Raw genomic sequence first — 24963 nt, forward strand, 5'->3', positions numbered from 1 at the left:
TTCTTTCTTTCTTTCTTTCTTTCTTTCTTTCTTTCTTTCTTTCTTTCGAGAGTGAGTGAGCATGAGCATACCAGCAGGGGAGAGGGGGAGAGTGAGAACAAGAGTGAGAGAGAGAGAGAGAGAGAGAGAGAGAGAGAGAGAGAGTCTCAAGCAGACTCTACTCTCAGCATGGAGCCCAATGAAGGGCTCAATCCCACTATCCTGGGATTATGACCTGACCCAAATCAAGAGTTGGGTGCTTAACCCACTAACCCACCCAGGCATCCCTTCTGCATCATTTAATCTATTGATTCCCTCTAGTGTTTTTTTCATTTCACTTGTATTTTTCAGCTGTCTTTTTAATATTTTCTGTCGCTGTGTTTAAGTTCTCACTGTGTTCATTCATTTTTCTCCTGAGTTCAGAGACTATTGCTGAGTTATGATAATTACTTTAAACTCTTAGATACCAGCTTAGTAATCATACTATGTGTTCAATGGAAAATACTTTTTAGAAGATATTCTCGTAGGTGTATGACTTCCTATTCTAATTTTGTCAATAACATATTCCTGCAGAACTATGAAAAGCCATTGTTCCTTTGTCTTGTAGCAGTATTGCAGATGAGAAGTTTGACATTTTTATTTCACTTTTTCTGTAAGTAACTTTTTCTTGATGCTCTTTTAGTTTTATTTCTTTTGGTGTTCAGTTTTGTAAGGATGGTTTTGGGACTGAGCATCTGTATATTTGCTCTAGTTAATATTCAATCTTAAATCTTATTGCTTTGTTTTCTTTCAGTTCTGTGATTTTTTTACTATTTCTTTTTAAAAATTATATCTAATTTACATACCATAGGATTCACTGTTTTCAGGCACGTATCAATGGTTTTTTGCATATTCACAAAGGTTTGCAACCATAACCACTGTCTAGTTTTAGAACATTGACATCATTCTCAGAAGAAACCCCATTGCCATTATCCTTCATTCCCCATTCTTCCTTCCCCCAGCCCCTAGAAACCATCAATCTACTTTGTTTCTATGATTTTATGTATTCTGGATATTTCATATACATGGAATCATACAACATATGGCTTTTTGTATCTGGTTTCTTTCATTGGGTGGAATGTTTTCAAGATTCATCCATATCATAGTATATATCCTACCTCATTCCTTCTCATGGCTGAACAATATGTCATTGTCTGTATAATACACATTTTATTGTTTTTATGTATCCACTCCTCTTTCTTTAATTTTTTCCACCATTCATTTCCTTCAGATTTGTTTAGCTGGGTTGTAGGACTTTTTATATGGATTCTCTACGATTTTAACCTTTTTTTTTTCCATACCTTTGATTCCTTTGTTTTTGTTGAATATATTAGAAGATTTCCTTGGTTTTAATTTTCAACCCTTTTATTACATGTAAAAATCTTTAGCAAGCATATTTTTAATTTTCAGTAACTTTCTTATTTTTGTTTGTTCCTTTTATTTTAATAGGAAGCCTCTTTGGTTTGTTCTATTTTTGTCTACATGACCTTTAGTTCCCGTTTTATTGAGCATTTATCTAGATGTCCTGAGATAATTTAAGATGTCCCCAAATAGTTCTTTCGAAGGAGGTGAGGATCATTTCTTTAGGTAGTCATATCCACTGTGATGTGAATTGTATAAAATAAGGTCTTTTGGACTGACTGGTACTTTCTCTCCCTTCTGCTTCTGAGTTTATCGGAATAACTTAATGCCTTTATTAATTTTGGAGCCAGTCCTTCTGTTTGTCACCACTCTGTTCTGCTCTACAAGTGGATAAACTGTCCGGGACAGCTTGAGACCAAGTCAGATGTCACCAACTTCAGCCTTCTTTCTCTGCATACGTTTGTGCTTCTTCTTTAAACTTAGACTTATTGCAGTATAACTGACATTCAGCAAAATTCATCCTTTCAAGATACTTAGTTTGATGAGTTTTGATAAGTGCATGTAGTCATGTTACTAGCATCATAAACAAGATAGAGAATAGTTTGCTCAATGCAAAACTTTGCTCTGGGTTCCTTCTCAAATCTGCCATCTTGGCTGTGGATTACTTTGGGTGTTGGTAGGAATCAGTCCTGTAGGTGACTGTCATTGCTTCCCCCTGCTGCTCTGTGGTCCTTCTGCTCTTACAAGGATCTCTACTAACCAGCAGGACCAAGGGTCTGACTGTGAGCTCTGTGGGTGGGACGCGCTGAGAGAAAGGCCTTCCTTGAGGGCACGTCAGTATGGCGTGGGTAGGCAGCATTTCTGCAGCTCAGATTCCACAGTCTGTAGTTGTTTTGATGCAAGGGGCTTGGAATGGGGTGGGAGGAGCTCCCTGGACTAGATATTTCATAAATACTCCTTTAGCTAATTACACTGGTTACTCCTCCTCCTGTTTCTGCTCTTGTTTCTTACCAGCCTCACGTTTAAGGGCTCCTAGGACGCGGTGGCGAGAAATGGCTCCCACCTCTGTGGTAGCCTTCTTATATTTGCGTTCTGGGTCTCAGCTTCCTTCATTCTGGTTTATCTAGTAATATGATCCCATTTTCTTTCTTACTTATCAAAATATGTTTCTCACTGATAGTCTTCCCCCCTACTCAGCGTTACTCTAGCTGTATTTCTTTGTCATACATGCTGTGTGAATGCTGTGAGGGAGTGGAAGTCAACACATATGCTTGGTGTGCCATCTTGAAGTGCAAGGGTTCAAGGGACCAAATCATAAGAATCTATGGTAGGGATGCCTGGGTGGCTCAGTGGGTTAAGTGTCCAACTCTTGGGTTTCAGCTCAGGTCATGATCTTGTGGTTCATGAGATGGAGCCCCATATTGGGCTCCACCCTGACAGTGCAGGGCCTGCTTGGGATATTCTCTCTCTCCCTGTCTCTCTCTCTCTCTCTCTCTCTGACCTTCCTCTGCTCATGCTCTCTCTCTCTTTCTCAAAAATAAATAAACTTAAAAAAAAAGAATCTATGGTATATATGAGAGATCAGCAAGTAGTCACATTCCTTGAATGTCCTCTCAGGTGAAACGTTTCAGGTAAAAGAAGATATATGATCTCTACCAGTGAATAGGCTCCCTGACTCCTGTTACCATTAGCATGTACTTTGGCTCTCGACATTGAAATTATTTGTTTGTTTTTGAGTAAAATAAAATAGATTCCTAATTAAAAGAAAAACGAGCAGAATCGCAGTTTCAAGAAGTGTCCCAAGGACCCTTAGGTATTGGCATCTTAGAGAAGTTTAGTTTTAAACCCTATAAATAGGGCCTCATGGAAGGTTGCGTTCCCAGCCCATATAACATGTTTGTGATATCAATAGAAGCTACAATTTTAATTTTTACCAATGTGGCACAGAGAAGCTTGATCTAGGTCATAAAGAAATTCAAAAGACAGTCAAAATATCATATTGAAGTCTAGGGTGAATATAATTTTTTTTAATAGTTATTTTCTGAGAGAGAGAGAGGGAGAGAGAAAGTACAAGAGCAAGCAATGGAGGGGCAGAGAGAGAGAGGGGCACAGAAGATCCAAAGTGGGCTCTGCACTGACATCAGAGAGCCTGAAATGGAGCTCTTACTCACGAACCGTGAAATGGTGACCTGAGCCAAGTCGGACACTCAACCGAATGAGCCACCCAGGCACCCCTAATAGAGTGAGTACAAAAATACAGAATTTGCAATGCCTCACCGCTAATTTGTTCTGGGAAAATAAAAGCTTTAGAAAAGGAGAATAACTTTAAAAACAAAATCAAAGCACTTATGTCTCATTCCAAACCGTCGCTTACCACGAAGATACCTTTCATATTTGGTCTTTTCTTTCTCTTTTTTAAAAAAAAAGAGGTTAGAGTGGGAGAGAGCCAAAGCATAAGAGACTGTTAAAAACTGAGAACAAACTGAGGGTTGATGGGGGGTGGGAGGGAGGGGAGGGTGGGTGATGGGTATTGAGGAGGGCACCTTTTGGGATGAGCACTGGGTGTTGTATGGAAACCAATTTGTCAATAAATTTCATATATATATATATATAAAATAAATAAAATTGTAGCGAGGGGAGAAGGGGAAGCCTATTAAAAGAAATATTCTGTCTTTGCGTTGCAAAGAAAGAGGCTTACTGCAGACACAGTTTTCAGCAGATAGTCTGTAATTTCCTCACCATGGGCTCGTGTAGTTACAATATTCTGTCAATAAGTTCTGTGCGTTCCATGAGGAGGGAGTGGAAGAGAGGGAGGCCATAGCTTTGAAACCTGTCATGAGAGGTTGGTGCCCAGCATGTTCTTTTGATCACCATATTTCTGCCGGCCCTTACCTGAGATCTCTTTTGTTGTCCTTCCTTAGAATACGTGGACATATTGGGACGCCTGGGTGGCTCAGTCGGTTAAGCGGCCGACTTCGGCTCAGGTCATGATCTCGCGGTTCGTGAGTTTGAGCCCCGCGTCGGGCTCTGGGCTGACGGCTCAGAGCCTGGAGCCTGCTTGATTCTGTGTCTCCCTCTCTCTCTGCCCCTCCCCCGTTCATGCTCTGTCTCTCCCTGTCTCAAAAATAAATAAAACGTTAAAAAAAAAAATTTTAAAAAAGAATACGTGGACATATTAAAGGGCCATAGTAGGGGCCCTTGTATTTGAGATGGTGAGAAATCTGACTTTGACCTTGCAAAGCCCTATCAGGGATGCTACCCTACATGAGGACTTTGCTCCTGATACGTGATTTTATGCAGGTCAGTGATGTTTTGGGTAAAGCTGTCACCCCAGGCCTGGAATCTAACCCAGCTCTGTCATAAACGTCTAATTAGAACGGTTTCTACCTTCATACGGGCTCCGTTTCTCACCTGTAAAGAGGGGATCGTAACATATGCCCGTCTTACCTGAAGTAACAGGTGCACCAAGGTGCCTCAGTTTTGGAAAGCACAAAGCTCCCTGCAAATGGACGACTGTTACTGTGGCTTCCTTTTCCCCTGCTCTAGTTCCATGCCTGGCCCTGCCCACAAAAACCAGCCGCTCCTGCTTGTTCTGTGACCTGTGGTGGCACCGTGGGCACTCATGCATTGGGCTCTGTCACTGTCTGCCAGTAGTCACTCGGGTCGTTCGCCGATAATGCCCTCCCTGCCTGTGGGGCTGGGCCGCTCTCCAACAGCCAGCCTCTCTGGAATCAGGCTCTGCCTCACTGTCTGCCTTATTGTCCCACACCCAGACCTGGTCAGACCACAGTGGCCTCTCCCAGTCCCGGGTCACAAGGCCTGGGGGCCAGCCCTGAGCTGGAAATGAGGAAAGACGGGGGGGAGGTGCTGATTGAGTTTGTGTGTGAGCGTGCAAGGGTGAGGCTGAGCTGAGCTCACACATGAAGAATTTGAGGAATTGGGTGTAGGGAGAAGTTGTAGAAAGGGAAGCACGTGTTGGATGGGTGTGAAAGCAGCTAGTCCTGTGTGAGTGAGGAGGAAGCTAGACCAGGATGTGGATCTGAGAGCTTGACTTTGCTTGTTTTTTTTTTTTTTTTCACATCATTTCCCCCAGGGCTCCTGTGCCCGGTGGGCTTATTTCCCCTCCATTGTGTCTCTTCCCCTCCTCACTTAGCTGGGGGGGGACTGGGAGGGGGCTGGGAGGAAATGAGAAGCTCTGAGAGAGAGACACAGAGAGACAAATACACACACTGAGAAAGAGACAGAGAGAGAGAGAAAGAGAGAATTGCACTGCCCTCCAGCTGCCACAGCAGAAATGACGACAATAACCTGGCTGTCTGGACAGCGGGAAACCTTGGAAAAGCATGATGTTTGGGGAATTCTATCATTTGGACTTTGTTCTGACAGGAAAAGTGAACAAATGAAAGAAACGGAAACAAGAGAGGCATATGTGAAAGAAAAAAAAAAAAGGACGGGGCTTGTTCATTAGTGAATTTTTATGGTGGCTAAAATTTTTAGGTTTTGGTAACTAAAAATGGGGTGTAGGCAGTCCATGAGACCGTCCTCTCCCTTCCTGTAGCGTGCCCGTCTCATCCCCCGAGTGTCATGTAACATGGCGAGCCACAGCAACATGGCGTGTGGGCGGTGTGTCTGAGAATGAGCATTGTGAAGCATTCCATCGTGCTCTTTTCTCAGACCCAGTTCTTGAAGTCCCATTCATCAGGGAGAGGGCTGAGCTCATGGCAGGGGAAGCTGATAAGTCAAAGTGAAGCATGAAACCCTAGGTTGATAACCCACAGGCTTGGAGCTGGCTGTGTTGTCCTCCTCCTGCAACGCTCGCCTTCCAGGCGAGAAGCCACAGAGGTCTAGGGCTGTGTGACCATCGCAGGAAGGGACACATGTGAGATTCTGCTCTGGGAAGTCCCAGAGTTGGAGTTGCCGCTTCACCCTCAGAAGAAAAGAAAATCCCCAGGTCAAGAGATTCACAAAGTGCAGTGATGGAAGGAAAAGAAAGAACAAGTGTTGAGTCTGTCTGGAAAGGAGACTGTGTGATTACCTGATTACTAGTACATTCCAACTGTCTTGTTCCTGATAGCAGCCCAGCGAAGCAAGTCAGCTTTATCATCCTATTGTGAAGATGAGGAGACTGAGGCACAGGTGGTTTATTTGCCAAAGTCAGACGGCCTTGTGCAGCATTCTGGAAGCTTTATGGAGCTCCCAGCCTCTTTTGTTCCAAAGTTTGTGTTATTCCCCCTATGGGAACAATACAAGAAAAGCATATCATGTCTTGGTTACCCAACCGAGCTTTGATATTGTAGTGCTGAAGGAGTATCGGAGGCTGTCTATTCTCTCTCTTTCAATATCTGCATTTCCAAGTTGAAGAGACCACATTACCCAGGGTCAGGTAAGGCAGGCTTAGAATGCTTTCCCATCTCAGTGAGGGGAACTACCGTCTGTTCAAGCCCTCTAGCTAAAAGCCTGGGTGATATCTTGGTGGCTCTCTTTCAGCTCACATATGGGGTCCAACTCTCATGTATCCAGTCCTTCTCCTTCTCTCTCCTGAATTTATACAGTAGTCTCCTAATCAGTATTTTTAATTCCTTGTTCTACCTGTTAGCCATAGTGATCTTTAAAAAAAAAAAAAAAAAGAGGCTGTCACTTCTCTGCTTTAAGCACATCAAATACATCCTATATTCTTAAGTTAAAGTCTCATATCCTCACTGTGGCTCCTAGGCTCTCCATGAGCTAACCCTGTTCTCCTGGCTTCACATAGGGTCTTTGTCCATACTAGGGGCTATCTCCTTTCTGTGACTTCAACTTTTTCTCATCTTGGGCTGAGATGCCTGAAATGTTCTTCCTTGGACTCTGGCCAGATTCATCAAACCTACTTAAATATCAGAGAAGACTTCCCTAAGCGCCATACTGGAAGCACCTGCCAACAGTTGCTATCTGTCACACTTGTCCATTTCTTTCTTTCAGAGCATTCTTCACTATCTGAAAGCTTTCTGGTTATCTGTGAATGTGTTAATCGTTTTTCTCCCTTAGAATGTAAGCTCTTTGAAGACCAGGAATTTCCCATTTTGTTTATCCCTGTTTTCTTTTTTCTTTGTCTTTTTAAATGTTTATTTATTTTTGAGGGAGAGAGACAGAACATGAGTAGGGGAGGAGCAGAGAGAGAGGGAGACAGAGAAGCAGGCTCCAGATTGAGCTGTCAGCACAGAGCCCGACGTGGGGCTTGAACTCACCAACTGCAAGATAATGATCGGAGCTGAAGTCGGATGCTTAACTGACTGAGCCACCCAGATGCCCCTTTTTAATTCTTTTTTTAACATTTATTTATTTTTGCGAGACAGAGCATGAGTAGGGGAGGGGCAGGGAGAGAGGAGACACAGAATCCAAAGCAGGCTCCAGGCTCTGAGCTGTCAGCACAGAGCCTGGTGCGGGGCTTGAACCCATGAACCGTGAGATCATGACCTGAGCCCACTTTGGACACTCAACCGATGGAGCCACCTAGGTTCATCCCTGTTTTCTAAGGCTTAACCCAGTGCCTGAAACATATAAAATGCTTTAAAATATTTGTTGAATAAATGGCCACATGACCTCAGGCTTCTTGATGCTTAGGCCAGAGTTCTTTACTTCACTAGCCCTTAATACATAAGGTTTGTGACATATTTGAGAGATGGAAAACAGGAAGTTTGCCCCCCCAGCAGCTAGTCGAGTCAGGAGAGTGGCTGACTGGGAAGAAGAAAGAGAGCCTGAACACGGGATGGGGAGCGTGGGAAGGGAGATCAGAGATGGAGTCATGGCTGGTCTGTGCCAAGATCTCCAGTGAATATTTCTTGAATTCTCCACAAACATTTGTGATGGAGTCTTATTACACATAACAGCGAATTCCAAAGCAGCAGTGACAGCAGGGAAGAATGAAAGGCTAAGGAAGCAAGTCCTGAGAAGAGAAAGTAGCTTTCTCTTGGATAACAGTTCCTTCATCTCAGCATTTTGCATGAATTTCACATATTTTTATTTGCACATTTGCCTTGAAAATAAAAATGAGCTGCATGGAACTGGGGGTTATTATGCTAAGCACAATTAGCCAGCCAGAGAAAGAAAAAGATCCTGTGACTTCACTCATATGTGGAATGTAAGATACAAAACAGATGAACATAGGGGAAGGAAGCAAAAATAATATAAAAACAGGAAGGGGGACAAGATAAGAGACTCTTAAATACAGAGAACAAACAGAGGGTTGCTGGTGGGTGGGGAGATGGCTACATGGGTGAGGGGCCTTGAGGAGGACCCTCGTTGGGATGAGCCCTGGGCGTTACATGTAGGGGATGAATCACTGGATTCTACTCCTGAAATCGGTATTGCACTATATGCTAACTAACTTGGATGTAAATTAAAAAAAAAAGAAAGAAAACAATTTTAAACAAATAATGAAATAAAATAGGGAAGTAAACTAGATGCTGAACTTGATGCAGGATTGCACCTGTGATTCACAGTTCCTCTTTGTCTTTGGCTTACTTTATAATAAACTTGATTAAGAGTCTATAAAATAAAAAAGAAAAGAAAAGAAAAATGATCTTACTTACCTGATTTCAAAATGGAAATGATTAAAGCATACTTAAAGTTTTTCTTGCTATTTATGCTTCTAGTAACTGCAAAGCCTATGTGGCATATTCTGAGATATCAGGAAGGTCACTGCCCCGCAAAATTATCTTCCCCATTCTGCTCAAAGTACAGTGTGGCTTTAAAATGCTAAGAATTGATATCAACAAATACTGAGAATTGATGATGTTCCAACCTGTGAACCTTGACCATAACACACAGACTTCGGGGACCTTGAAGACTCTCTCCGTATTCTATTCCAGGTGACAGGACATAGTGGACCCCTCACAAAATATTTGCTGGTAAACGAATGCATATATGGTACTATGCCACATACTTGGGAAACAGACATCCCTCTCCTTCGAGTGCATAGTAGATGTTCAATAAGGTTTTATTATTTTGTTTAAGGTATTTGATATTGGGGAAGCAGCTAGGAGATTGGAGCACAAAGTTGGACAGGGTAAATGTCCCAAGAGAAGTTGCCGACAAGTAATATGGAGATGTAAAGAAGGAAATGAGGACTTGGAATTTCAGGATCAGGGAGAGTTTTGTGAAGGGAAAGTATTTAAAGATTAAAAAAAAAATGGGCACTCATGTATTGAATGGGTGAGTGTACTTTGTCAAAGGGCAGAATATGCTGGGGAAAAACAACAACAACAACCCCCAAACAGAAAACGTCACGAGTGGAGTGTAAGACTCATGCTCCTCTCCACGTTGAGGAGATCGAGCTGTTGAGGCTCAGATTCCAGAGGAAGGAATTGGCATTGGGAATAACTCTTGAATCACAAACAGGAGTGTGCAAATGACTCTTTTGAGCCTTCATCTCACCTTGCTACAAGTAAATTCAGTGTGTCATTTGGGGGCTCTTCTCACTCCCTCGGTATCTCAGAGACTTTTGGGGTTTCTTGAAAAACAGAGAACTTGCCCCTAATTTTTTGGCTCATACTGGTAGTTCTATTGTTACAGCCGTCACAGAACCTTAAAGGTAGTGGTTGTTTCTGGGCTCTCTTTGAGCTGCAGTGATCTTCATTTACATGGGAGCCCTGTTGCCCCTGGGAAGGTCTCTCTTGTTTTACACCTGTCCTGCCCCTCAGAAGCCCTGGCTGCTCCACCAGAGACTGTCGGGAGTAAACGCAGGTCTCTGCTGTTAGTAGAGACCACCATGCTTTTCTAATGTAGGGCAGACTCTGTTTTCTCCTTTGCCCCATCTTCCTCTGCCTCCCTCCAACATAATCCACCCGAGGGACTGAAGCCCCTGAATTCCAAACAGCAGGCAGGGTTGGTAGGGAATTTGCTTTGAAGCATCTGCTGCAAAGCTCCCCTGAAGCAAGGCAGCAATTAACCTGGCTACTTGATTGGCCTAGGAGAGGACATCACTGGTGATGCAAAGCACACATTAATAGTTAAATAAACTGTCCAACATCTACTTGATTGGGTGGGGCAATGAGAAGCCACTGAAAGTAAGTAATTGTGTTAGCATTTATTGTTCATTTTTTTTCTTCCATTGGTTTAAAGATAAAGGGGAAAATGCCAACCAAAAAGAAAAAAAAAATGGTGGAGGATGCTAGCCTCTGGATTTGGTGGACACTGTCTTATAGGCAACCCCTTCTAAACTGGCCAGCTATCTCCTGGATGTTCGTCTCCTTTTCCCTTTACTTTGGGTGGCCCTAGTCACAGGACAAGGAGTTTCCTGTTGCATGTTGGTGATAATCAACTCTTCATTTTTTCCTAGATGTCATATTAACTTGAAGGCTATCTTAGCAGAGATTGGACCTGAGACCATTTAAAAAAAAATTTTTTTTTAATGTTTATCTATTTTGAGGGAGAGAGAAACAGAGTGCAAGCAGGGAAGGAGCAGAGAAAGAGGGAGACACAGAATCTGAAGCAGGCTCCAGGCTCTGAGCTGTCAGCACAGAGCCCGATGAGGGACTCGAACCACGAACCTTGAGATCATGACTTGAGCCGAAGTCAGACGCTCAACCGACTGAGCTACCCAGGCGCCCCCTGAGACCAATTTTTAAATAAGGCTTCTAGGTTGGTAGAAATTGCACTGAGTCAAGGAACAGGAATCTAGAAAACGGTGATTTAAAAAATTAGAGATTTTCAGGGGTGCCTGGGTGGCTCAGTCAGTTAAACGTTGGACTCTTGATTTTGGCTTAGGTTATGATCTTCTCGTTCGTGAGTTCAAGCTCTAAATTAGGCTCTGTGCTGACAGTGTTGAGACTACTTGGGATTCTCTCTCTCTCCCTCTCCCTCTGCCCCTCCTGTGGTCTCTCTCTCTTTCTCAAAATAAATAAATAAACTAAAAAAAATTTGAGGTTTTCTTATTCTTACATTTGGAAGTAGAAGGTCTAGTACTGATACTGGGGTTTCATGCAGCCCCCAGGACTGTCTTAGGTTTCCACTCAGGAATCCTTACCTCGTTCTTGGGGCATCGAGGTTATAATATGGTCACTCCACCTATTACATCATGTATCCAGACAGGAAGAAGGGCAAGGACAAAGGATCTAGTCTGCTGAGGCTACCTGCCTTTTGAAGGGCTTTCCCAAAAGTCCCATCTGGTGACTTTCACCTATATTTCATTGTCCTGAAATGTGTCGCATGGCCATCTGTAGATGCAAGGGAGGCTGGGAATTGTAGCTTTCAGCTGGGCTCATTACCACCCTGACAAAAATTAAGGTTCTGTTAGTAAAGAAGAAAGGAGAATGGATATCAAGTAGGCACCTAGCCATGACTGCCACTTTCCATATTATTTTGCCCTTTTGTTGAAGTTAGTGTGTCTTCTGGGAGAAAACCAAGTTTCAGCAAACAAAAGTAAATCTTCTGCAAACTCTTCTCTTCTCTGTGTACCTGTCCAAAGGCATAAAAGTGATTTTTGTATTGGTAATTCATATGATGCATGTTACAGTTTCCTCCATTAGTGAACATCATCCTGAATTGATTATGTTTGGGGGTGCATGTGTGTAGTTATATACACAGCTGCCTCAAGTGGCCAGTTGTTGATTAATCATATTTTAGTACCTTATCTCCTCTGACTTTTTACTTCTCTGTGTGGATACATCAACACGCACTTTGGGGCGCATGCGTTGGTTAAGCATCTGACTTCGGCTCAGGTCGTGATGTCATGGTTTGTGGGTTTGAGCCCCGCGTTGGGACCTGTGCCGACAGCTCAGAGCCCGGAGCCTGCTTTGGATTCTCTGTCTTCCTCTCTTTCTCTGCCCCTCCCCAACTCATACTTGCTCTCTCACACACACACTCTCTCTCTCTCTCTCAAAAATAACTAACATTAAAAAAAAAAAAAAACATTTTCTTGCTCCCTGATCTTTGTATCAGAGCCAGTCCTCGCTCATGACTGCTCTGCATTGTACCTTTCTTCATTACAGATTTAGTGTCATGGGTGCCTTAATTTCAGCATGCCCGAGTAAACTTAATGTCTGTCCCTTCTAAACTTTCTCGTCTTCTGTGTCGCTCATATCAATGAGTGTACATTCCCAGGTTTCAGGAGTCCTTCCTGAAACCTCCCTCATGTTCCTTCCTACCCACAACCGTTTGATGTTACAATCTTGTCCAGATAGTATGCCACGTATTCTCATATTTGTCATCTTGTCTTGAATCCACTGCCACTTCTTGGGCTCACCCAGTTTGGACGAGCTGTGTTTAGCTATTTTGTTGCCACAATAAGTATCCCATGTTTTATTTCATTTCATGAATGGCTTCGCATGTAATCTAGGATGTGCAGCTCTCTGCGATGTTTTCCAATTACTGTGTTTTCATTTAGATGACATTTTAAAAATGTAAACAATTGTGGATCACCTGAACGGCTGCCTTGGTAGTGAGTGCCGACAATTGATTTCATTGCCTGTGTAGGTGTTTGTGTTTTGTATTGTACCAATGGGCATTACTATAATTATCAATAGCCTACAGGAAAAAAAAGAAGGCAGAGGGACTTTGTCTTCCAATATGAGGCATTTGGGGCATATAAAGTTCAATGAAGGCACTGTATTTTGTTATTTTAACAAAGGTTTCCTGCTAGTTCAAATAAGTAAAACTGTGGCCCTAGAGGTATAAGTTGTTGAATTCCAAATAACCTGTGCTGGTAGAGCGAGTCTGATGTTAGGAGTGGAAGTCTGTTTCTGTAGAAATGGTATCATTGGTCATGTTGAATGAATACCATCAATTTGAGTGCTATCTTTCTTTAAGTTTATTTATTTATTTTAAGAGAGAGAGTGCACAAGCAGGAGAGGGGTAGAAAACGAGGGAGAGAGAGAGAGAGAGAGAGAGAATCCCAGGTAGGCTCCGCGTTGTCAGCAAAGAGCCCAACGACGAACTGTGACATCATGACCTGAGCCAAAACCAAGAGTTGGACGCTTAACTGACTGGGCCACCCAGGCACCCTGAATGTTATTATCTTTGTTAGTTTAAATGTAATGTTAGTTTACATGTAATTTAAAAGATGCTTACCTGTAGTTTGAGGTTTGTACAAATCTAAACAGCAATATGCTAACGATACCCAGGTGGCACTTCAGGTCTATGTGAACTCTTTGTTTTAAAAAGGGTGCGTGTATCACTCAGGTGGGCTAGAGCAGGGTCAGCAAACTATCAGATAAAGAGCTGGATAGTAGATACTTTAGGCTTTGGTGGCCATACAGTCTCTGTCAAAATGACTTAACTCTGATGTGGTGGCAGGAAAGCAGCCACAGATTAGATCTGACCAGATGAGCGTAGCTGTGTCCAATAAAACTTTGTTTACAGAGCCAGGCAACAGGCTTGATTGGGACTTCATGTCCAATGTGCTGACTCCAGGGCTAGAGAGTATGATCCCGGTTCCTGGGCTTGACATACGGTCTCTTCATTCTCTCTAGATTCACCTCCTACCTGCTCTTCTGAACATTGGCTCTGCCCTAGACATTCCAGAGCTGCTTCATCTCCCAAGCATGTCACATTCTCCCAGGATTCCGCACCTTAGCTCATGCGCCCTGACACTTCCTTTCCCATCTTCTTAAACTGACTCCTACTCACCCTGGAAGATAAAACTTAAGGGGCCCTTGGGTGGCTCAATCCATTAAGCATCAGATTCTTGATCGCAGCTCAAGTCATCATCTCAGAATTCATGAGTTTGAGCCCTGGGTCAGGCTCTGAGCTGACAGCATAGAGCCTGCTTGCAATTCTCTCTCTCCCCCTCTCTCTGCCCTTCCTTTCTCTCTCTCTCTCTGTCTCTCCCCCTCCCTCCCTCCCTCCCTCTCTTTCTCAAAACGAATGAATACAGTTTTGGAAACAAACAAAACAGAAGCAAACCAAACCAAACAAAACACACTTCCTCCCAGAAGGATGTCTTTGGCCCCTTGTGACTGAGTTAATGCTTCTGTCTGCCCCCTCCTTGATTCTTTAAATTCACTCTGTACTCCCATAACATTTTCAGGAAACTCATCTGTGTTGTAACTGGACACTTACTTGACTATTTTACTGTCTTCTCTAGGCTGATCTCCCTCTTCTCTGTAGCACATGCTGTTCCATCCTTATAATTATTACCAATTTAGAGGACTGATGGAAAGAACAGAAGGGGGTGAGTGTGAATTTTACATTGATGACATATTTACCCCACGGAACTCAGAAATGCCCCGAGTATGCCTTCAATTGTCAGAGTTAGGTATTCTCCCGTCTGTGGAAATGGGGGCTCGTGAGCTTTGCGAGTTTTGGAGAAATAAAGGGAATTTCATGTTTGTACATCCGGGTTTCGTGACTGTAAAACTGATGCCTGTGAAATGGATCAAAGTTAACTTTGACAAAGGGCAGGAAACAGATGAAAAATAAAGGAAAGAAGAAATAGAAGAAAACCTGCAGTGGATGTTTGGGGTATAGGTAGGTAGGCTGAGTTGGCGATGTAATAATTGAAGTCTGGGTTTCTGGGCAGGGAGGAAGGTCAGAGGGGGATGTTTCGGGAAGTGAGCCTGAGAGTGATGGAAGGAATGAGGGCGCTAACCCTGAGCCTTGGGCAGGGGGAAACTTGGGGATGCAGGGGTCAGCAGTGTTGGACTTTGCCTTTCCCTTTATCACTTTGCCTCTCTTTGCTTCTTGCCATTCCCTTCCTCTGTTTCTGTTTTGTCTAGATGTTTATACCCTGCCTTATCTTTTCCTGAACTAGCTATGACATGGTAAATATAAATATTGTGTTACTGATTTAAATGTTTTTCTTTTCTCTGTTTAAAGTGTTGATGTAGGTCAGTTGATCCTTGATCCCCTTTTTCTTAAAAGAATAACATGTCCCTTCTAGAAGTTTAAAATGTTTCTACCCTTGTTAAGAAAAAATAAATAAATAAATAAATAAAGAAGAACTCTACTATGGTTATGCATTTTAGGAGAAACTCAAATCCTAAAAATAGAAAGTTAAGGGTAGCTCTTTTTTCCTATTTGATAATATAATTATTACACCAAAGGGAAAAAAGTATATTAAAAATTAATCTTACTAAGCCACGAATGACTAGTGGTACAAATACTACAGGGAAAAGAAAGTAATTTTTTCAAAAAGAGGTAATGGGGTAAGATCAAGGAGAATGCCTAGGGCTCCCAGAATCAGCACCATCCTGCACACAAATAAACATAAGACGGTGGGTAAAGATACTGTGGCCGAATTTCCTAATCAGAAAAATATCTTTGAAATTTGAAAACCAAGTTGTGATTGTCAGATTTAAGAGTGATCTTAATACTAGACTATATTTTTGAGTTGATCTCTGAGCAGGACACTTTCTGTCTGTGATTGAGATCCTTCCATGGGATTGACAGTATTATATACATGCTTTCACACCAGACACAGGTCACACATATATCCCTGAGAAACAGGAGGTAATCAAATACTCCACAGGAAATGGCACTGGACACATTTTATTGTTAAGATTATTGCTTATGATTTGGGAAATGTTTTAACATTTGTCATCTGATCGTTAAAATCAAAACTCTTGTGTCCTAAGTAGTTTTCATTAGATGATGTTAGTGATTTTATGCAAACGTGAAGACATTTTTACCAGATTATATTACTAACAGGGTCCAAATTTCAGGTAATATATATTTTTTTAATAAAGAAGACCTAGGGTCTTCCTTTAGTCAACTCAGGGACCTAAGTTAGTGGTCCTTCACTGGAAACATAATCATCATTACACCTTGTTGTGTGTGGTAGTAACTCAGTGCTCCCGACAACCACATAAGGTGAGTTCTCTGACTGCCCACTTACAGCTGTGCAAGCAGAGATAGAAGGGGTGGGTAACTTGCCCAAAGTCACACAGATGATGAGTGGCAGAGCCAGGGTGATGTCCCGTACAGTCTGGCTCCTGAGGCCTTGGGCTTCACCTCCAAGCTTTGCTTCTTCTCACCATTCTTCCTCCCAAGTGCACCAGTTTTGTCAAATTTCTGTAGAAGATTCATTCCCTGTCACTGTGTGTTTGTGATCTATATGCACCTTTCGTGAATAAAACCGACAAAGCTTTGTCTGTATAAATGACCTGTGTTAATGTCTCTTGGCATTAAGATGCCTCGTGGGGAAGTAGAAATTATATTTTGCTGTCCTTGTCTGGATTCTTCAGTAATGGATTATGGCCACAGGATATGAAATCAACCTGTGGAAAAACTGAAAGGATCATCATTAATAACGGCACACCTGACATCATATGGCGCCTGATGTGACATATCGAGAAGGATGCAACATCATCTATGTGATAGTAGTGCTAAAATGTTTCCCCTGAATCTAACCATGAGGGAACACTCAGACAAACACACATTTAAGGACATCCTGCATAGTCGCTGGCCTGGACTCTTCAAAGGCATCAGTGTCACGAAAGACAGAGAGGCCAAGGAGTTCTTTAAGATTGATGGAGCCAGGACGATGAAATGCAATGTATGATCCTTGTTTGGATTCTGGATCAGGAGAAAAAACAGCTGTAGAGGACATTGTTGGGACAAACAGGTCATTTTGAATATGCATTGCATATTAGATAATGTTAAGTCTCCTGAGTGTGGTAATTGTGTAAGAGAATGCCACTGCTCTTTCAAGCATAGAAAGGATATGTGTGTGTGTGTGTTTATAAAGTTAATAAAATATTAACAATTAGTGAATCTGCGTGAATGACAAATTGGTGATTATTGTACTGTTCTCACAACTTTTTGGAGGGTTTGAAATGTTCATAAATTTATTTTTTTTTTTAATTTTTTTTTTCAATGTTTGTTTATTTTTGGGACAGAGAGAGACAGAGCATGAACGGGGGAGGGGCAGAGAGAGAGGGAGACACAGAATCGGAAACAGGCTCCAGGCTCTGAGCCATCAGCCCAGAGCCTGATGCGGGGCTCGAACTCACAGACCGCGAGATCGTGACCTGGCTGAAGTCGGATGCTTAACCGACTGCGCCACCCAGGCGCCCCAGAAATGTTCATAAATTTAAACGATCTGTGTGGGAATGGTATAGTAAGTGGATACACACACATACATATATACACAAACACATATATATCACGCAGATATATACACACACATATACATACACACACCTATACACACATACACACCATATACACACACACATACACACATACACACATGCACACACACAGACGTATATAGACACATATACACACATATACACACACATACACACATATACATACACACATATAGACACACACATATACATACACACACATATATACACACATATATATACACACATATACACACATATAGACACACACACATATAGACACACACATAGACACACACATATAGACACGTACATATATACATACACAGATATGTACACATACACACATATATACACATATATAGACACACACATATATAGACACACATATAGACACACACATGCACTTGTGTGTTCTTCCCTCCACCTGTGGCTCCTCTCTCTCACTAGGATCCTCTTCTCCCTCTTTACCTACTTACTGCTTACTCATTCTTCAAACATCAATTCTTTGCCAAGTCCTTCCTGGTCTATCTGCTTAGGGTGAAACCCCGATATGGGCTTCTAGGGTGATAGGACACATGTCTCTGGTAATATTTACCCCAACAGCAATGAAAATTCTGTGATTGGATTACTGCTTTCTGCTCTCACTAGGTTGCAGGCTCTCTCTTGTATTTGTTTTGCTTACCATGGTCACCATAGCAGGATCTTAGTAACTGATACATACTTTTAATACATGCTTTTTAAAATGGTTTTTTTTCCAGTAAAAATAATGAGAATTAAAAAAAACTTAACTAAATTTTTTAAGGTTTATTTATTTTTGAGAGAGAGAGAGAGAGAGAGAGACAGAGCGCTAGTGGGGGAGGGGCAGAGAGAGAGGGAGACAGAATCTGAAGCAGGCTCCAGGCTCTGAGAATGTCAGCACAGAGCCTGACACGGGCTTAAAAAATATTTAGAATTTTTATCTTTACCGAGTTCCATCGTACTTAACTTGAAAAAGAATAGGTATTTTCTTCTGAAGCTTCATTCCAGGTCTTTATTTTTTTCCCCTTCACTGAAGCTAATTTCAGTTCTGAAGTTTATATGATCCCCTCTGACAATATAGACACATTATTGTCATAATGCTCCTTGAAAAATGGGTTAAGTCACTTGGCTTCTGTTTACTTTCATAATCGATATGACTTCATGCAAAATGATGCAGCAGTTCACATCATTCTGTCAGTCCCCATGAAGGAAATACTGTTTTCCAAAATTAAAATTGTGAATCAGCCCACAGGAGGATGTCGTCAAATAAACAAAGAATCATCGCTCATATTACACTGCCAAGTTTTTGATAAGCTTAATTTCTCTAAATGCATTTAACTTTAATGAAGAGTAATACAATTTAATAACAGCATAAAATGGAATCATTTATCTTCGCAGTCCAAAACATTGGGCAGATGTCCTCTCCTTAATATGTTGTTTCAATTGCAAGGTTTTTGTCCTTCCTCAGATTTGTCTTCCCTCATTTCTCTATGTGCGGTTTGGGGAGTGATCTATGTGTACATGTTTAATTAAATCACTCATCAGCCTGTGGTTTTCATGGTTGGAAATCTCTGGGATGCGTTATTTCAAGTTCTTGAGGCATTGATACTTACACAACCCAATAAAACTTGGTAATTATTAGCATATTAGTCAAAATTGTTTCAGTTGGAAGTGACATAAAGCCAATCTCAAACTGACTTAAGCAAAAAGGGGAATTTATTGGCACCCATAACTGGGGAGACCAAAGGTGGATGTTGGTTTCACAAGCTCAGATGAGGTGGGTCAGGGTCTCTCCTCCTCTCCTGACTTGCTTTCCTCTGGGTTAACTTCATTCTCAGGTGGGCACTTGAGTTATGCCCAGCAAGGGAGTGTTCATATAACAATAGTAGGTCATTTGTTGATACAGGGGTGAACCTCAGATACTTACAAATGGGGCAGGGGGCTCCAGCCCAGCCCAAACTGGGGTTTGGAGTCTGCCTGGATATCTATTAGTTGAATCTGCACTTTTTTTTTTTTTTTTTGGCTTAAGGAGGGGTTTTGTTAGAAAACTCTCTTGCGAGACGATCAAGTGGGGAGACACCGTTAGTTTTTGAGCCTGTGAGAAAAGCAGAATTATAACCAAAGGTGAAATCATTGTTTTTATAAAGGATTTTTAAACTATGAAGGAAATGCAACACAGTTTTGGTGCTTGAAGGGCGTGATAGCTTTGAAATGCTTCCAGGAGACGACATCAGTGCAACAGAGGACGGCATCTCACGGAGAACAGTCATGAGCCCAAAAGCCATAGTTTCATTCCTGAGTTCCCTGTGGAGACTTCCAGAACTGCTTGAGTCTCTGGGCCACAGAGGCAGTGTAATGTGGATTACAGTGACAAGAGACTTAGCCCCTTGGTTTATGGAAGGTGTTTCTAATTAGTTTTATATGGGCAGATTGCTTGACCCCAAGGTTTTCTTGCAGAGAGGGAATCAATGCGGAAGACGTTGTAAGAGTTAGAGTAAGTTAATGGGAGGGTACAAAGGAATAGGTTATTGTGTGTTGGTAAATGTTTCATTTTGATAATTTGGTAACACATGCACCGTACACAAAAAGCAAGGGACATTATCACAGGCTTGTCACGTGTTGTCTATAAGAAAGTCGTGTTGTCGCTCTACGTGGGCTTTTTCAAAAATGGAATCAGTGTTAGAAGAGCCATTTCAGACATGTTTCAAATCACTGAGAAACTTGAAGTTCCCTCATGTTGAGAACACTCTTCCTGTATAACCTCTTCTCTGGTTAAAAGCATTTAAAATCTTTGAGAAGCATATATAATGGAATTGCAGAGATTTATAGATTCCAATCAGTCATGTGATCTGCAGAGTTCACTGTAAATTGTTATCTAGGAAAAAGCCTCTATTACTTTTGTTTGTATAAGCTCATATCCTAAATAAAACTACTGCCAGCAGAATGCTCATTAAAGTGGATTTAAGATTCCAAATGAAAAGTTATTGATTTCAAAAAGGATAAACACCACTAAGCCTCAAGAATCATCTGAAGTTATTAAATTACCAATTTAGTTACTGTCATTATTTTTTTTTTTTACTCTCTTGGTTATTTATTAAGTAAACTGTATAAGGTATAATGTTTGAAATGAAACTCTAAGATAACAGCCAATGGTTATTTTCCACACACATTTAGAAATTAATGATCTGCTGAAAAATGGTGATGGGTTTGGTCTCTCTTGCCCCAAATTCCTGGCCCTTGTAAAAAATATAGCCTACTTCATGTCCATGGGAAGGCAAGATTAGGATGGGTGTCAGATGATAAATTTTTAGCCATCAGCATCTAGCCAAAAGAGCCTGACTTAGCCCTATCACATTCCCCATGTATATTTATGTACTGTACCATTTGGGTATTATAATAAAAAATTTTATCTGTCCCTGGAGACAAAATTGAGTTATATATTAAATGGCTATTTTCTTTGTTTTCTGCTTAGGTATGCGTGTAATGTGGTAGCATAATATATATTCCACACTTGTTTCATTCCTGCAGAGAGATAATATTTTTGCAGCTGACAGAGTAAAGACATCCTGTGCTTCTAGAATAAGAGAGAACATATTGGCAGGATAAAATACAGATGTTCCCAGTGTTTTTTCTACCTCATGGTTGCATTCAACAAAGGTTAACTTTCATAGGCATATTTCCCTGTCCTTGTTTAGGCAGTTGGACACACAAGTCCACAGCAAATTCAAGATTGTGAGAGGTTGTTCCAAGGAAAGTATTTCAGAAGGCTTTTAGTGGTGGGAAAGTAACTTAAGATCTCATACCCTGCCTCCCCACCCACTGCGTAGTAAGAATGAGACATCAAAGTAACTTCCCTGCTTCTCCTTAAGGAAAGAACTTGTAGTATAGCCATTTTTTTTCTCCTAAATAATTTTATTTTTTCTTAATATAATACAAACAAAATTTCTCTTGTCATAGTCTAAGGAAAAGAAAGAGAAACTTGTGTGACAAAGATGATATCCTTTGCACCTGTTTGATCCCTTCCTTTTTCCCATTTCAGAAAGGAACAGTCCCAAGGAGTGTAAAAGGAGTATAAAAATATCATTTGTGTATTATTGTTGGAAACTTGTCACCGCATCTATGAAGCTGAGGAGTGTAACCGGCATTGGAACAGGTAGGAGTGAATAAAGGGGACACTGATGAGCCACTGTTCACGTTTTGACTGTCTCTTCTGGAACAACTAACTCTTGGGGTGCCTGGGTGGCTGAATCAGTTAAGTGTCCGACTCTTGATTTCAGCTCAGGTCATGATCTCAGGGTTCTACTCTAATTTCAGGTCATGATCTCAGGTTCTCCACCCTCTCAAAACAAACAGACAAACAAACAAACAAACAAACAAACAAACCTACACACACACACACACACACACACACACACACACACACATACACACACACACACACAAAACTAATTCTTCTTCTGTAAGGATGAGAGAAAAATTTCCAGATACATTAAGGAATTCAGTAGTTCAAATGGGGAGGATCAGACATGAGCATTCAGATACAATAATCTCTAGTAAAACAGACCTCCTGTAGAATAAAGGGAAGAACTTTGGGGTTGGGGGAGGTCATTTTCTTAATTAGATTCACAAGGATCCTTTTTTGAGCTTCTTAAGTGCAAACTTCCACAAAAACATACATGTTGAGACACAAAAAACCAATCTTGGAAATAAAAAGAAGAGTAGGTACAGGACACTCTTCCAGAATACGCAGAGCATAACCTTTAAGATTGGGGAATTCAAGAAAGAAAATTCAAGAGGCAGGAAATGTTGAAGTATGAGAAGTAGTACCATGATTTTGTGGGTTCCGGAAGGAGAAAATAGTGGCTGAATGAGAAGTAATAATCAAGTAAACAAAAGAAGGCAGCTTCTCTGAATTGAAACAGTCAGCCTTTTATATGGAGCAGGGTTAGCGTAGACTTAGGGGGTATGAACGGAGTCAGGTGGAAGCAGTCAGCTGGGAGAACAAAGTCACCAAAGCAGGGGTGGGGGGGTGGAGTTTGAATGACATTAGGCTTCTTACTTGCAACATTAACGTTAGAAAACCTTAGAGAAAATGTATAGATTTCTGGGAAAAAAAGTGTTAGGTTTCAAGAATTATATTCCAAGCCAAGCTCTTGTCTAAATGCAAAGGCAAATGAAAGCCTGGCTCAGATTTAAAAGAATTCAGAAATTAGATGACCTGTGTATGCTTTTGGAAAAACAGAACTTAAAGTAGACCTTCAAGCAAAAATTAATCAAAATAAAGAATTTAATAAAGACACAGACATATTTTAGGAAAAAAAGAGCAGTGAGCAAGAAAAACGTAGATGAAAATCTAGAGAATCGCTTGTAATGTGGTTGTGAAATTATGTACAGTTTATAACAAAGAATGTATATAATTTTAAAAACCTCCTAAAGATGGGGGAGGGGGAGAAAGAGAGAGAGTTGGAGAAGGAGAGAGTAAAGTGTGATGTGAAGTTTTTCTTGTCGAACCAGGAGGGTCTGTATCGGTAACTTCATTCTTGACATTAATGGAGAATAAATTAAAACACATTTAAAAACATTAAACAAAACCAATTTAAACTGAGGCCATTGGAAAAGAAAGAAAAAAAGGGAAGCATTATTATTTCAAAGGATGGCAAAGTGTGTATGTGTGTGTGACAGAGAGAGAGAGAGAGAGAGAGAGAGAGAGAGAGAGAGAGAGAGAGAGAATGAGAGCGTGAGACTGAGTTTTAGAGAAATACCAATTAGGTTTCTCTATTACAACTTCAAGGCCATGATGGAAGAACGGATTTACCTTTCTCTAAAACTGTACAAAACATGTGAGGTGACTACTTTTAGGCACTGGAAAATAGTGCAGGACTCCAGTCTCAGCAAGACAGGAAATAAATGAGGTGAGCACCACATCCAACCTGATTTTATGTCTGGGGGTGCTTTGCTGAACTGGCACTAAGTGAAGAGCCCAGGTGAAGAACATCAAGTCGTACTGAGCCGAGGAGACAGAAATGGCAGTAGAGGTCATGAAGAGGCAGTTGGGATTCATAGGATAGAATTCCAGAGGCAAATGAGCTCTGCAGAAGGGAAATGTCAGAAATCTGTGTGGAGATTCTTCTTACCTCTGGCTAAGAGCTGCTCTGGGCTTTGCCTGTACAGGGTAAGATTCTGTAAGACCTCTTGATTCTGCAAGACCACAGCTGCTGTGGCACTAAGAAATGAATGGAAATGCCAAAAGTCACGTAGTGCTAAAATATATTGGAGTTTTGACCCAACGATGGCGTAAAGACTTCATTGAGCACACAGGGCATTCGACTGAGACCCCAGGAAGCCCACTCTTTTGGAATAAGGAGTAGGAGCATATCCTAGAATTGAGGTCAAAATCAATATAGATTTGCTCAAAGAAAGCATAAAATGAAGCCTGAGGGATTAAAAGAATGAACCTGTTGTGTAGTTGCTGGCCAGAACCAAACATTACACCTTAAAAAAAAGTTGTTTTTTTTTATTTTTGAGAGAGAGAGAGTACACAGAGGAGAGGAGCATTCGTGGAATCCCAAGCAGGCTCTGCATTGTCAGCACCGAGGCCCACACAGGGCTCAAACTGAGGAACCAGGATATCATGACCTGAGCCAAAGTCAACAGTCAGACCTTTAACCTACTGAGCCACCCAGGCGCCCCCAAACATAACACCTTTAAATGAGAGACAAGATAATCCAGATGCTGTACAATATATCATTTGTAACGTGCAGCATGCAATAAAAATTAATACATATGCAAAGAAGCAGGAAAATGGTATTCATAATCAAGATTAAAAAACAGGCAACCAAAAGAGATCCTGAAAACGGCTCAGATTTTGGAGCTAGAACACAGTTTAAAAATGGTGATTGTAAGCATGTTCAAGGATTTAAAGACAAAAAAATGGACATAATGAACAGGTTGGGAAATCTCAGAAATACAAGCTGTACAAAACTATCAATTAAAAATACTAGAAATAACAATTTCCCTCAGTGGCTTAAGAGGAGATTGGATACTGCAGAATAAAAAGTATGAGAACCTGAAAATAGATCAATTAGAAAATATCAAAACTGAACAACAGAATAAATTTTATTTTCTATTTTCTAAAATGAACAGAGCCTCTGTATCTTGTAGAATGATCTCACTTGTCTTACATGTAATTGAAATCTCTGAAGACAAGGGAAAAAAAGAATGGGTCAGAACTATTTGAAGAAATGATAACCTTAAATATTCAAAATTGGAAAAAAAATCAATCTACAGATGTAAGAAAGTCACAAAACCAAAAGCAATATATCTCTCAAAATAATCTTTAATATTAGAGGTTAAAAAATATCTTGAAAGGACTATACCTTAATACAATTTTACTTAATACAATTTAGCTCCAGTAGTCATGGAGCTAAAAGAAATGGCGAAGAAAGTTCATTGGGCTGAAGATAAAATTTCGGATGATACTAAGGAATGAACATAATTGGGAATGGTAAATATGTGG

At 41.1% G+C, this 24963-nt stretch overlaps 1 long non-coding RNA gene across 6 annotated transcripts in view; it reads left to right on the forward strand.

Annotated features, from left to right (window-relative positions):
- The window catches only part of LOC121010642 (uncharacterized), a 178873-nt gene that overhangs the window by 131836 nt on the left and 22074 nt on the right, over positions 1 to 24963 (forward strand). For 4 of the 6 annotated variants that reach the window (XR_005781307.1, XR_005781305.1, XR_005781310.1 and 1 more), the window contains 2 exons: positions 14441 to 14527; positions 21487 to 21600. This is a non-coding gene — a long non-coding RNA (uncharacterized LOC121010642). Of the gene's footprint in view, positions 1 to 14440; positions 14528 to 21486; positions 21601 to 23238; positions 24023 to 24963 lie in introns of those variants that run through there. The other 2 variants (XR_005781306.1, XR_005781309.1) reach the window with 2 other exon arrangements.

Source organism: Herpailurus yagouaroundi, unplaced genomic scaffold (assembly GCF_014898765.1).
Source record: "Herpailurus yagouaroundi ecotype Mexico unplaced genomic scaffold, PumYag 192, whole genome shotgun sequence".
NCBI classification, from domain to species: domain Eukaryota; kingdom Metazoa; phylum Chordata; class Mammalia; order Carnivora; family Felidae; genus Herpailurus; species Herpailurus yagouaroundi.